The sequence below is a fragment of the Macaca nemestrina genome, chromosome 6 (genome assembly GCF_043159975.1).
Source record: "Macaca nemestrina isolate mMacNem1 chromosome 6, mMacNem.hap1, whole genome shotgun sequence".
NCBI lineage: Eukaryota > Metazoa > Chordata > Mammalia > Primates > Cercopithecidae > Macaca > Macaca nemestrina.
In genome coordinates, this window is record NC_092130.1 from 37,165,420 (window position 1) to 37,179,641 (window position 14,222).

A 14,222-nucleotide genomic window follows, 5' to 3' on the forward strand; every position below is an offset into this window, starting at 1 on the left:
TTTTCATCTACTGCTTTCATGCTCAAAACTTTGGCAACTGGGCTGGGCGTGGTGGCTCACGCCTGTAATCCCAGCACTTTGGGAGGCCGAGACAGGTGGATCACGAGGTCAGGAGATCGAGACCATCCTGGCTAACATGGTGAAACCCTGTCTCTACTAAAAATACAAAAAATTAGCCGGATGTGGTGGCGGGCACCTGTAGTCCAAGCTACTCAGCAGGCTGAGGCAGGAGAATGGCATGAACCTGGGAGGCGGAGCTTGCAGTGAGCCAAGATCGCGCCACTGCACTCCAGCCTGGGCCACACAGTGAGACTCCATCTCAAAAAAAAAAAAAAAAAAAAAAAAAAATTGGCAACTGCTGTCAGTTTCAAAGGACTGGCGTATTTTTATGCAAAAATACTGGCACTTGCCAGTACTGAGTAGTGGGGTTGGAGAAGTAGAAACCTCACCAAATGCCAGGTGGCACCTCACACTGGCACATACCATCTTATGGTCAGGCCTCCCAGAAGGGCTTTTGTGGTGGAAAAGCTACAGGACTGCCCCTGAGACAGTTGAGAGAGGGGCCCGCCCACTGGCGGTTACAGGTTCACATGTGTTGATGAGGGACAAGATTCTAAACCTGCCCCTCCTCTGTCACAAAGTTAGATGACAGTGTGGGAAACAATCAAATCCCCACTGTATTTCCCATCTCCCCCAAACATCTTTCCCCAGAGTCGCCCTTCCCCTTGGTTAGTTGTAAAGCAAACAGAAAGGCCAACCTCCCCGTTTCTGCCCATATTCATTATTTCTGTCTCGCTGGGTAATGAACTGCTGAAATAAGTTACCTGGGACAAGAAGGAAGGGGTGGAGAGGGAAGAAAGTCCTGTACTATGTTATAAGATCTATTTTCTGTTGACCACCTGGCCTTAGATGACTGTTTATAGCAAGGTCCAGTATCTGAAAGATACAGGTTCAAATCCGAGCTCTATCAGTTACAGGCTTTGTGACTCTCAGCAAAAACTCCATGCCTTTGTTTTCTCATCTGTAAAATGGAGATCATTATATCGCCCTCATATGGTGCTAGAGTGAAAAGAAGACAGTGGTTCTCTCTTTAGTGTTCATGAATCACAGATAAGTTCCTTTCCCACATTTTAACGTTCATAGGATAACCTTCAACAAGGAAGGCCCGAGTGATGCTTGCTGGGTCACCAACCTGAGAATGCCCGGGCTCAGCTCCAGACATGCTGGGTCCCAGGCCTGTGCTTGTGTCTTCAAACTAGGAATACATCAATTACTTAATTATTGCTGGTACAAAACAGGGTCTAAGGAAGGCCAGGCTCAAGAGCACAGTTAAAAAAATCCCCCTCCACTGCTGCCCTTGCCCTGGTGGGGGTGGAGGCCAGCAGGCCCCTCATTGCCAGGTAGGAAGCATTAGACAGGCCTGATGAGGTAGAAGTTTTCTTTTTTAACAATGAAGTAGAGGCACGGTGTTCTAACTCCCCATCCAGAGAAGCAGGAAAGTTAGAACTTGCGGCAAATAGTCCTTTAGTCACTTATAATCTTCCAAACTATTCCTGGGCCAGGAAAGTCCCTCTATTAGGCTTCTTCAGCAGGACATGGCCAGCTCCCTGTCTTGACAGGGAATTTTCTCATTCATTGTTTAAGTCTGGAGTGGTCAGTGAGAGGAATGGTTTTTTGTCATACTTTTCTGGTCCAAGGGAAGAGGGCGCCTCAGCAGCAAGGCTCTTCATGGATGGAGACATCTTTAGGTCACGGCTGAAATGTCGCTCCCCTTTGGAGCAGTCTCTGACCCACCCCCCACACTCTCATGGTGCCATGAATATCTCCTTCACAGCTCTCACGTCTTTCATTTTTGTTAATTTCTTTTTCTGTGCACATTTTACAAATGCAAATTATTTCTTTCATGGCTATCTTCTCTACAGGACCATGAGTGTTAAGAGAGCAGGAAGAGGGTCTGTCTTAATTATAACTCTGTAGCCCCAGGAGTTAGCATAGTGCCTGGAACCTGGTAGATGCTAATAAGTGTATGCTGAATGAGTCTCATGCATGCACCTATGGGTGAACAGATGCGTAACCCAGGTTCTGCTGCTCCTGGTTATAGAAACTTGGGTTACTTCACTTCTTTGTGCTTCAGCTTCAAAAGTCACCAAGGACATGACTTCTGGACTTCCTTGTGATATTAAAATGCTGAGTCAGGGAGAGTAGGGCTAGAAAGGGCTGGAAGCAAGTTAATGTCCATGAGTCAGGCTCCCATAATAAGCAAAAACTGAGGGAGGATTTCCAAGTTTCCAACTGGCAGTTAGGTTAAAAAGATAAAAAGCGTCATACTGTAATCTGATTGATTGACTTTAGATACCTTCACATCCTCAGCAAGTTCAGAGCCCTCCACTAGGAATCCCCAGTGGTGATTCCTGGCCAAAATCAACCTGGAGGTTTGGTTCAACAGAAGCTGAACAGACATTCTCCTAAGAAGGGAACCAGCGAGAAGAAGAAGAGAAATGACATGCACACTAGGCCTTGCATTAGTTGGAACATCTCTTCTTTTGTGTTTGGGGCACCACCCTCTATCCTCCAAGTCCCTCACTCCTCTCTCTCCTCTCCACCTAACAGTGCTGCTCCAAACCCTGTGCTCAAGACTCAGGAAGGTTCTAGAATCTCTGGACACAGTTTCAGTCCATGGACTCAGTAGTGAAGATATGGTCTTAGAGCAGACACAGAGAAATACTTTTTGGTGGCACAAATCAAGGGTGTCATTTCAAATTGGGGGGCTCATGAGTGCCAATTTAAAAAGATCCCCTCCTTCCTTCTACGAACCCTTCCTAGTCCTGAATTTTAACCTGAAATAGACCCAAGGTGGCTGTTAGCTAATCTGATGAACTCATCTCTGTCCTCTGAGTAAGAACAGTTTATGTAGATATTGAAATCAAAATACACTTACCCTATAAACAAACAATTCCATTTTTAATATGTTACAGCTGTGCTTCACGTAAAGTGTGAATTGATATGTTCAAGGGCATTCATTGAAACTCTATTGTAATATCAAAAGTTAGAACAGAGCTTAAGTATCCCTCACTATAAGACTAAATAATTTTACTCCCATATGATTCACTGCAGTTTTACATAGCCGTTAAAAAGTATGAGGCAGACAGGTCTCTGTATTGATGCAGAAAAATCTTCAAGAGTAATAAAATGAAAAACAAGACTCAGAATAGTGTTGAGAGTGGGCTAGCATTTGTGTAAAAATTAGCATGTACTTAGATGCCTGTTGTATATGGGTTGACTTGTGCCCTTCCCAAAATCCAGATGTTGAGGTCTTAACCCCTAGTACCTCCAAATGTGATTTTCTTTGGAGATAGGGTGTTTACAGAGGTAATCAAGCTAAAATAAGGGTCATTAGGTTGAACCCTAATCCAATATGACTGGTGTGCTGAATAAAAACGGAAATTTAGACAGACATGTACACAGGGAGAACGCCTTATGAAAATGAAGACAGAGATCAAGGTGACGCTTCTACAAGCCCAGGAACTGGCAAAGATTTATAGCAAACCACCAGGAGCTAGGAGAAAGGCATGGAACAAATTCTTCATCACAATCTTCAGAAGACACCTACTCAGCCCACACCTGGATCTGAGACTTCCAGCTTTCAGAGCTGTGAGATAGTAAATTTCCAGTTTGTGGCACACTGTTACAGCAACACTAGAAACTAATACAGCATATCTATCTATCTATCCATCCATCCAATCAACCATCTAACCATCAATTCATCCATACACCCACCCACCTGCTACCTATCTATCCATCTATCCAACCGTCTAACCATCCATCCATCTACACACCCAACCACCTATCTATCCATCCATCCATCCATCCAATCATTTAACCATCCATCCATCCAGCTACCCACCTACTATTTATCTATCCATCCATCCAACCATCTAACCATCCATCCACCCACCCACCTACTGTCTATCCATCTGCCTACCCACCTACTACCTATCCATCCATCCACCCACCCACCTACTATCTATCCAACTATCTAACCATCCATCCATCTACCCACCACCCACCTACTATCAATCCATCCATCCAACCATCTAACCATCCACCCATTCACCCACCAACCAACCTACTATCTATCTATCTATCTATCTATCTATCTATCTATCTATCTATCTATCCATCCATCTATCCAACCATCCATCCATCCAACCATCTAACCATCCATCCATCCACCCACCCACCAACCTACAATCTATCAATCTATCCATCCATCCATCCATCCATCCATCCAACCATCCATCCATTCAACCATCTAACCATCCATCCATCCACCCACCTACTATCTATCTATCCATCCATCCATCCATCCAACCATCTAACCATCCATCCACCCACCCACCTACTATCTATCTATCATCATCTATATATGTATACACACACACACACACACACACATACACTTATGTATACACACACAAAAAATATTTTTGTGTATATTTGTATCTGTCAATATAATGTATGGAAAAAAAATATGCATTTTAAAAAGGCTGGTCAGGGATGGTGGCTCATGTCTGTAATCCCAGCACTTTGGGAGGCTGAGGCAGGTGGATCACTTGAGGCCAGGAGTTCGAGACAAGCCAGGTGAACAAGGTGAAACCCTGTCTCTATTAAAAATACAAAAATTAGCCAGGTGTGGTGGCATGCGCCTGTAATCCCAGCTACTCAGGAGGCTGAGGCAGAAGAATCACTTGAATCCAGGAGGCAGAGGTTGCAGTGAGCCAAGATGGCACCCCTGCACTCCAGCCTCAGCAACAGAGTGAGACTCTGTCTCAATTAAAATTAAAATTTAAATTTAAAAAAGCCTGATGATGTTGGTGACTTTTAGGAGGAGAACTGAGAACTGAGATGGGAAAGATAATTTTCACTACACACTATTGCATACCTTTTGAGTTTTGTACCCTGTGCGTATGTCACCTCCCTCCATACTCCTGATTCAAATAATTAACTATATAAAAAAAGAAGGGTAGCCTTCTGGAGACCACAGTGCTCACCTTGAAAACAGTCCTGTCTTCCCAATCTAACCTTAGCATATCAATATGCTTTAACCTCTGGCACCAAGTCTGACCAATTGTGAAGGGCTGCCACTGGGAATGTTGTCTTAACTCTGATGCTGAGGCCTCTGCTGGCCTCAGCAGCGGAAAGCTCATCCATCAATTAGCATGTCTTCAAGGTGCAGGGAGGGGACTCAAGAACAGGAGAACAAAAATCTGCCAAGCCTGATCTCTCCCATTATTGGCTCAGGATGGGAATATCAAGTTGGTTTGGGGGTATAAAGGGTCATATGCAAGTAATATTCATCTTCATGCAATAGGGAGTCCCGTTATTACAGAGCTCTGCTATAGTCTATGAGTCAGGCAGGTGGCTCTGAAATGTGATGCGATGACTCACTGTGTGCGAAGAAGTCCTTTTCTCTTTCTGGAGTAAATGGGCAGATGGATAGCCACTGTGTGAGTCATGAGGCCCGAGGCCCAAATGGCGGTGCAGATGGAGAAAAAATGAGATTCTGTGCAGGAGGCTCTTATCTCATCAAACCATAGGGGTCTGACCCCTGCATGCACTGCACCTGCCAGAACGCACGCATTCCAAGCAGCAATCTAAGCCCCTGAAGTGGAGGGGGCACTGAGACTTGGCATGACCGTGGCCACCCCAGGACCCTGGCCACCTTCCAAAGTAAAAACGGTCAGAAACTTGGAACAAAACTCAACATGGAAGAAATTAGAACGAAGGCTGTTGAGTGCCAGGGTCAGTTGAATCCTGGTTCTAAATATCATATGTAAACATGGCTGGGTGTGGAAATGGACACCTAAAGTGTCAGCATTTTATTCTGTTGACAGTTTTCTACTCAGTGGATCCCCTCTCTAAGGGATTATAGCTAGAGCCTTTTAACAAGATCAGTTGTCTCTCTGATTCCACAGGAAAGTAAATTTCTGTAGCCGGTAAATACAGAATAAATTTTTTTTTTTTTTTTTTTTTTAATGACTGAGAGACATCCTCTCAGAGATCTGCTGAGAAAGGGGATAAGGAAGGCAGGTAAAGAAGGGAGACAAGTTCTATTGAAAGAAGTAGATAAAGGTGAATTTGGAGATAAAGGTGAATTTGGAGATAAAGGTGAATTTGGAGCCTTGAATGCCACCTTTCATAGCATCAACCTTCTAGTACTTAGGCAGAATTATGAAGCTACAGCAAAGGGCAATGCTTCTAGTGTACAGGGCTTGTATTAGTCCATTCTTGCACTGCTAATACAGACATACCAGAGACTGGGTAATTTATAAGGAAAAAGAGTTCTAATGCACTCACAGTTTTACATGGCTAGGGAGGCCTCACAATCACGCAGAAGGTGAAGAAGGAGCAAAGGCACATCTTACACGGCTTCAGGCAAGACAGCATGTGCAGGGGAACTCCCATTTATAAAACCGTCAGATCTCCTGAGACGTATTCACGATCACAAGAACAACATGGGGAAAACCTGCAAAAACCTGCCCCCATGATTCAATTACCTCCCACTGGGTCCCTCCCACAACATGTGGGGATTATGGGAGCTACAGTTCAAAATGAGATTTGGGTTGGGACACAGTCAAACCATATCAGGGCTGCTCTGTGGCACTATTGGTGCATTATATACACACCCACCCAAGCACCCTTTCCTGAAGAAACACCATGTCCACCTGGGAGTACAAAAGTCAACAGGGCAGAATCCCTGATCTTGAAAAGCATTTAGTGTAAATATATAAACCAACAACCACAAGATGAACTAATACATTATGATGCAAAAGGCACTGAAAACATGCTCTGGGAGGAAAGAAGAGGGCATAGGGAGACTTCCTTTCCAGAGAAGGTGACTTTTGAGCTGAATTTGAAGGCTAAGTAGGAAACTTCCAGGTTAAAAAAGGAGGAGAAGAGAAGGTCCAGACAGAGGGAAGATCTTGTTCAAGGACTCACCAGCAAATGCCTACGGAGGAGTTGGGGAACCCATGAGCAGTTTGGGATGCTGGAGGGAAGGGCGTTCAGGGCGAGATGAAGCAGGGGAAATGGGCTGGGTCCTTACATGGCAACTCAAGAGTCCACACTCCATCCCTGAGTCATTGGGAGAGGCAACACAGGCTTCATCATGGTAGGAGAGTAATCCCATTTCCTGCTTTGGGGTGACTTTGCTCTTAACATGGAGAGGAGCCAGAGTCAGGAGCTAGGAGAAGAGAGACTCATTAGGAGGCTGCTGAAATAATCCAGGCGAGAGATCTTGAAGCCCTGAACGTCAATATGTGCGGCACGAAGAGGAAGAATCGGATCTGAGCCATTTGGGATTTGCGATGGAAAAGACCTCCTAGCAGTAGGGGTGAGATGTGGGAGGAGGATTTCCAGGCTTTTAAGTTGGCTTGTGACACTACCCAAGACAGGAAGAGAGAGTGAAGTGTCGTTTTGGGCATGTTGTTTTGGTAAGGACATGCCTGTGGGTCATCTAACTGGAGATGTCCAACAGGCAGGCAGAAATGTGGGCGTGGAATCTGGGAGAGAAAACTCTAATGGAATATTTTTCTTATGACACATTCCTGTTAAGCCTCCATTCCCCGGGTTTGGCTAAGGCCACCGTGGACAGATTGGTGGGGGAAGTGCTGTTCTGAGATCCTGGGTGTAGTCTTACAGTCCTAACAGCAAGGCAGCTTTCTTTCCCTGTCTCTGCGTGGGGAACAGAATTTGTGCAGGCTCAAGTGTGCCTGGCAAGAAGGCCAAACTGAAAATACCTTCCACAGCTCTGGGGCCTAACATTGAAATTCCATCTTCAACCGCATGTTTGTCAGGTGAGCGTCTCAAGCAGGATGAATTCCTGCAGAAGCACAGAAATCTGAGGAGCTCCGAGGTTCCTAGCAAATTAGAATCTTGAGGTAGGAGAGGAGCCAACCCCTTACCCCAGAAGCCCAGTAGGAACTGCCACCAAGAGAAAATCGACACTAAAAGCAATTGGTGATTTGTGCCATCAGAAGATAAGCTGGCCAGGACAGGTCAAGGGGAATGAGAGAAGTTACAGCAAATTCTAATACAATTGCTCTGATTTTAGGTAATTTCAGGATAGCATGATAGCATTATTTTATACTTGAAGATACTTTGGGATGCATGAGCACAAAGCCTGTGTCATTTGCACTGTTTCATTTACTGAACACCAATCCTATTAGTTCACTCTGTATTACAGTTATTATCCCCATTTTATGGATGCAGAAAGTGGAGGGCAGACAGGTTAAATGACCTCCCCCCAGTCGCCTACCGGGGGGTAAGTGGCATGTCTGGGATTTGGAAGCAGCCCATCTGATTCCAGAGGCTGCCCTCTTAGCCACAGGCTCCACCAGCACGTGTCTGAGACTGTGGATGGCGCTTTGTACCACCAAAAGTACTCTCTTATATTTATGTCCTCCAAATAGACAGAAACAGGGCCAGGATGAAGCCTTTAGCCTGAGATGACTTTTCACAGTGTCCTCTGGGGCTGGAAGGTAGACCCAGTATCCGGTATCCTGCAGTACCTTCCAGGCATGAGCCTAAGAAACAACATCAGAGTGAAACACACTGGCTCCCACCTTACAGAGGACACACTTCATAAAGCCTGCACTTCCTATAAGATCACACCTTCCACATTAGTCCCCAGTCGTGGGAGCAGAACCACCAAGAGGACCTAAATCAAGGTGAATGAGGGAAGGTTGGTGGCCAGTTACAAATTTTGCACTATAAAACCCCAAACTTCCCTCTAGCAAATCCTGTATTGGTTTTATATTTGCTTTCTTTTTGGCTTCTAAACTCCTTACAATAGACTCAATGTTGTATTATCATCATTAAGATAAAACAGCAGGTCTCAGTATGTACTGAATACATTTTAAAAACACAACATCAGACCTACAAAAAAGCTGCTAAAATAGTGAAGAATTCCTGAACAATCTTTACCCAGATACCCCAAAAGTTAGCATTTTACTACATTTGCCTTATCTATCATCTATCTCTCTTTAAATTTTTTCTTTTACCATGTAAGAGTGAATTGGAGACCTGATGCCCTATTCCCTTAAATAGTTATGCATATTTCCTAAAAGCCTGCCTAAAAATTCTGCCTCTCTAAACCACAGTGCAATTATCTAAACTGCAATGCTAACATTGATGGAATACAATTATCTAGTCTATAATCCTCCCTCAGATTTTGCCAATCGTTCCTATAATGTCCTTTCTAGCCAAAGAAAACCAAAGTTATGTGTTGCATTTGCTTGTCATGTCCACAGACATCTAGAATAGTTTCCGAATTTTTTTATTCCATGGCGTTGACATATTTGAAGTGAACAGCCCAGTTATCTTGTCGAATGCCCCTCAGTTGGGTCTTTCCTCAGTTCAGGGTCTTGCCCCTCCATTGGGTGAGATTCAGGTTATATGTTTTTGTTTTTCTTTTCCAGGAATTTTTCAGTTCTTCTCAATGCCTCATAGGAGGGACACGCTGTCAGTTAGTCCCATTTAAAGTTGGTGTCTGTTAGGCTTCCCTACCGTACAGCTACTGTTTTATCCCTCGTGATTAATAAGTCTCTTGTGAAGAGACACTTTGAAACTGTGTAAATATCCTAAGTGAATCATTCATTGATGATTCTCCATGACTCAAATACTTATTATTATGGTTGCCAGATGGTGATATTCTAATTCTGCCGTTCCTTCTACAGTTATTAGTTGCTTTCAACCATAAGGAAGAATTTTCTTGTATGCTTTATTTATTCATATCAGCTTGGACTCATGAATTCTTACTTTATTCAGAAAACCTCAATATTTAATAAAAAAAGAAATGTGTCTATCAAAGCATCACTCATGTCTGTTGGAACTCTTTACTATATTTATTTTGATACTCAATTGTCCCAAATGTTTGCCAGACACAATTGTTTCATTTAATTCATTAGGGATCAAATTTTAATCATTCAATTCTCAAAACAACTCTATGAGGTGGGGATCCCTCTTGATGTTTCTGCCACACAGGAATTATCTCCTCTCCCCATCCACACACACCTCTTTTTTTTTTTTTTTTTTTTTTTTGTGAGACAGAGTCTCCCTCTGTTGCCCAGACTGGAGTGCAGTGGTACAATCTGAGCTCATTGCAACTTCCGCCTGCCAGGTTCAAGTGATTCTCCTGCCTCAGCCACATGAGTAGCTGGAATTACAGGTGCGTGCCACCACGCCTGGCTAATTTTTTCATATTTTTTAGTAGAGATGGGGTTTCCTATGTTAATTAGGCTGGTCTCGAACTCCTGACCTCAAGTGATACACCCGCGTTGGCCTCCCAAAGTGTTGGGATTACAGGTGTGAGCCACCACGCCCGGCACCTCCCCGCCCCATTTTAAAATGAGAAAGACTCAGACGGGATAAATAACCTGTCAGAAAAGCTATGATGAGAATTCAAAGGCCCACTTGAAATCTCATGCTTTTTTCCAGAACCCATTGGCCCTTTAAGATATTTTTTCTTTTGCAGATGGGATACTTAAGGCTCTATTCCTTTTTGTCACTTACTCAATTCTATTCAGGACAGAGGAGGTGAAGGAGAAACCGTGGCTTTGTCACTGACAGCCTGTATTTGTAACGGTTTCTGCTTTGGCCAAAAGCTACCCTGACTCTAATCAGCACTAAAGTTAGGAAGGTGTGTTGATTTAGATCCTGGCAGAATCCTTGTGTTCTTGAAATAGTTTCTGGCAATTGGGTTACTGAAAATCTAATCTTTTAAAGTGAGTGAGTTCATTCCAGTATTTAAAGGCAAAGTTTGGTGAGGTCTTTCATCATATAGCTATGAACTAATTTATGATTTACTAAATATGGATTTTTTCATATTATGCTTGTGTTAATCATGACACTGTGAAGAAGCTTCTCATTCACACATCTGTGGCACAAGGGAAGTTGCTAACAACAGCATAGAGAGAACCCAGAAAACCTCAATATTTAAAAAAAAAAAAAAAGAAAAGAAAGAAATGTGTCTATTAACGCATCACTCATGTCTGGATTTGACCCTAAAATGAGTTTTGAGGGTCACCAGACTCACAATCATCCCAAGTGTCATTAAAAACACAGAATATGGTCAAGGCCAGCACAGACAACATAGCGAGATAGTGAGCTCTCATCACACGTGCGCGTGCACACACACAGACACACGCAGAATTTGGGGCCTCATGCCACATACACCAAGTCAGAACCTTTGGTTTCAATAAACTTCCCAGAGGACGCTAAAGGTCAGTCACTAAGGGAGCTCGGAGGTGCTGGGGACTCTGACCAAGCTTGGTTCCTGGGGGGCTGTATACTGGCAATGCCAACCTCTGGGCCTCTTGCCCTCAGCAGTTACCAAGGGAAAGAGTAATTCTGTGGTCCCCAAGTGAGGCAGCCAGACCTGGACTGGTCAGTGACCGTTCCACTGACCTGGGAGAACGAGCCTGTGGTGGCTTCCATCTCATTGAGCTCCCGCCTCCTTCCTGCGGCAAATGGAGCAGCAGAGAGAATGCATCACTAAGTACTCTGACGCACGGGACCTGTACGGAGGTCTTGGCAGCTCTAAGAAAGTTTTAAGAAGCTTGTTTGAGGGAGATGGGGAACCAACTCCTTTTTCTAGATCTGGTGAAAACCAGGGCAAATAAACAAAACCCAACTGTTGATTCACAGGGCAGAGTACTGCCTGCGCTTGGGCAAGGTGACTTTGCGCCTCTCTAGTTCTACACCCACCCCACCCCCGTTCCCACGTGCCCACCCTCACTTAGGCTGAAGCCAGCCCAGGCTGTATGGAGCCAAGTTCAGGTGTTATCTATCATATTAACACTCAAGTAGACTAGGCAGTGGTGCGCTAGGAGGTGTTTAAAAACTGGATGGGGTGCGGGTGGGGGTGGAGGTGGAGGGCTGATTTGTAGCACTTGGTGATTTTGGTGGTATAAATAACTCCCACCATAGCCAGTTTCAAGCTGGCTCTGGTGACCTGAGATGAGCCAGTTTTAAGTATAAGATTCATCAGCCTCAGCTGGGGCTACCACAGGGACGGGGCAGAGAAGCAGAATTTACTCTGCTGCACAGCAGATGAATGGGGCCAGTGCCACATGGTCAGCTTAGGCCTCCAAGGAGAGAAAAATCACTGTCCCTGCCTCTCAAGATTTTCAACCTTTTCCCTCTGGCATTTGAGAGAAACAATGTGGCAGAGGGCTTGAGATTGTTCACAGTCCTCAGGGCCCTCCGGTTTGCCCTTAATAGAAAACCATTCCAGGTATTATCAAAGGAAAGAGCTTCAAGTGAGCAGAGGGAGTAGAAAGCTGTCATTTCTATTTGGCTTTCCCTGCAACACCATTGCTATGTGCGTGTGTTTTAAGAGCAATAGCTAATATTAACAACAGTAAGACATTAAGGTAGTTTGTGGAAATTAGTGGCCAGCCCAACTCCTGCAACTTTCTAAACCTGTTTTTCCCAACCCTAGCAGGAAAGGGAGGGGGCACAAGATCCGCACTCCATCTCTCTCCTGGTGTGAAACCTCAGGGTGGGCGCCCCAGTTCTGGAGCTCCAGACTAAGGGTAGAAAGCCCAGAGGCTGAAAACTGTTTCACTACCTGACCTTGGGCTGCCAGAACCTCTGGCTTTCCCCATTGCCATTTGGGACCTATTATGGCTCTAGAGAGGGCTTGGTATGGTTTGGCTGTGTCCTCGCCCAAACCTCATCTTTAGTTGTAGCTCCCACAATTCCCACATGTCATGGGAGGGTCCCAGTGGGAGGTAATTGAATCATGGGAGCAGGTCTTTCTCATGCTATTCTCATGATAGTGAATAAGTCTCATGAGATCTGATGATTTTATAAAGAGGAGTTCCCCCACACAAATTGTCTTTGTGCCTGCCACTGTCCCTGTAAGATGTGACTTGCTCCTTGTTGCCTTCTGCCATGATTGTGAGGCCTCCCCAGCCATGTGGAACTGTGAGTTAAACCATTAAACCTCCTTCCTTTGTAAATTATCCAGTCTTGGGTATGTCTGTATTAGCAACATGAGAATACACTACTACAGGGCTTTCTGGTTGTAAGGAAGAGAAGTCACTCAAATCCACCCATATACAATGAGGTGTTAATTGTAAGGATACAGGGATCATCTGGGATCCTAAAACAGAGCACAGAACCTAGCCCTTCTAGGAAAATAGCTGTTCAGGACTGAGGCAGCTTTTTGCTTTCTCTGGTTCTGGTCTTTTCTTTGTGCACCAATCTGTTGCCTCTGCAGATAGGTCTCTTCGTGTCTTAAACTTGTGTCCAGTGCAACATGACCACCAGTCCTAGCTGGACATCAGGAGCTCTCATCTCATGCACCCATCTCTAAGGACAGCTTCCCGCAAAGGTCAAACTCACAGGAGCAACAATCTGATTGGCCTGCATCGTGTGTTTAAACCAGACCACTGGCATTTTGACAGCCTCTGGCTTGGGTGTTGTATTAATTCTTGCACTGCTGTAAATAAATACCTGAGACTGAGTAATTTATAAAGAAAAGAGGTTTAATTAGCTCACGGTTCCACAGGCTGTATAGGAAGCATGATGGCTGCTTGGGAGGTCTTAGGAAACTTTCAATCATGGCGGAAGGTGAGGGAGAAGCAGGCACATCTGACAAGGCCAGAACAGGAGAAGAGAGAGAGACAGGAGGTGCTACATGTTTTTAAACAACCAGATCTCATGAGAACTCACTCACTATACAGACCAAGGTGGGATGATGCTAACCCATTCATGAGAATTCCACCCCCATGATCTAATTACCTCCTATGAGGCCCCTCCTCCAACATTGGGGATTACAGTTCAATGTGAAATTTGGGCAGGGACGCAGATCCAGACCCTATCACGTGTCTACTCGTGTCACAAGTAGACCTTTTGACCATGGCCAAGGAAGCAAGTGGGGAGAAATGGATGACACCTAATATGTAGGGTTGTCCTTTACAGGGGTAATGGGCAGAACCCATAGAGCCCCAGGTGATGCCCAAGACTGGCAGGCTGAATGTAGTAATGGCTCTGCAACAATTTAGAAAACATCTAGATATTGCCAACTCCTTCCACAAATTGACAAAAAACAATCCATATTGTGATACTATATTATTGACTTAAAGGCAATGAACTTTATACAGCACATGAATAGATGTCATTTAATCCACACAGCCTTAGAAGGGAAGTGTTCT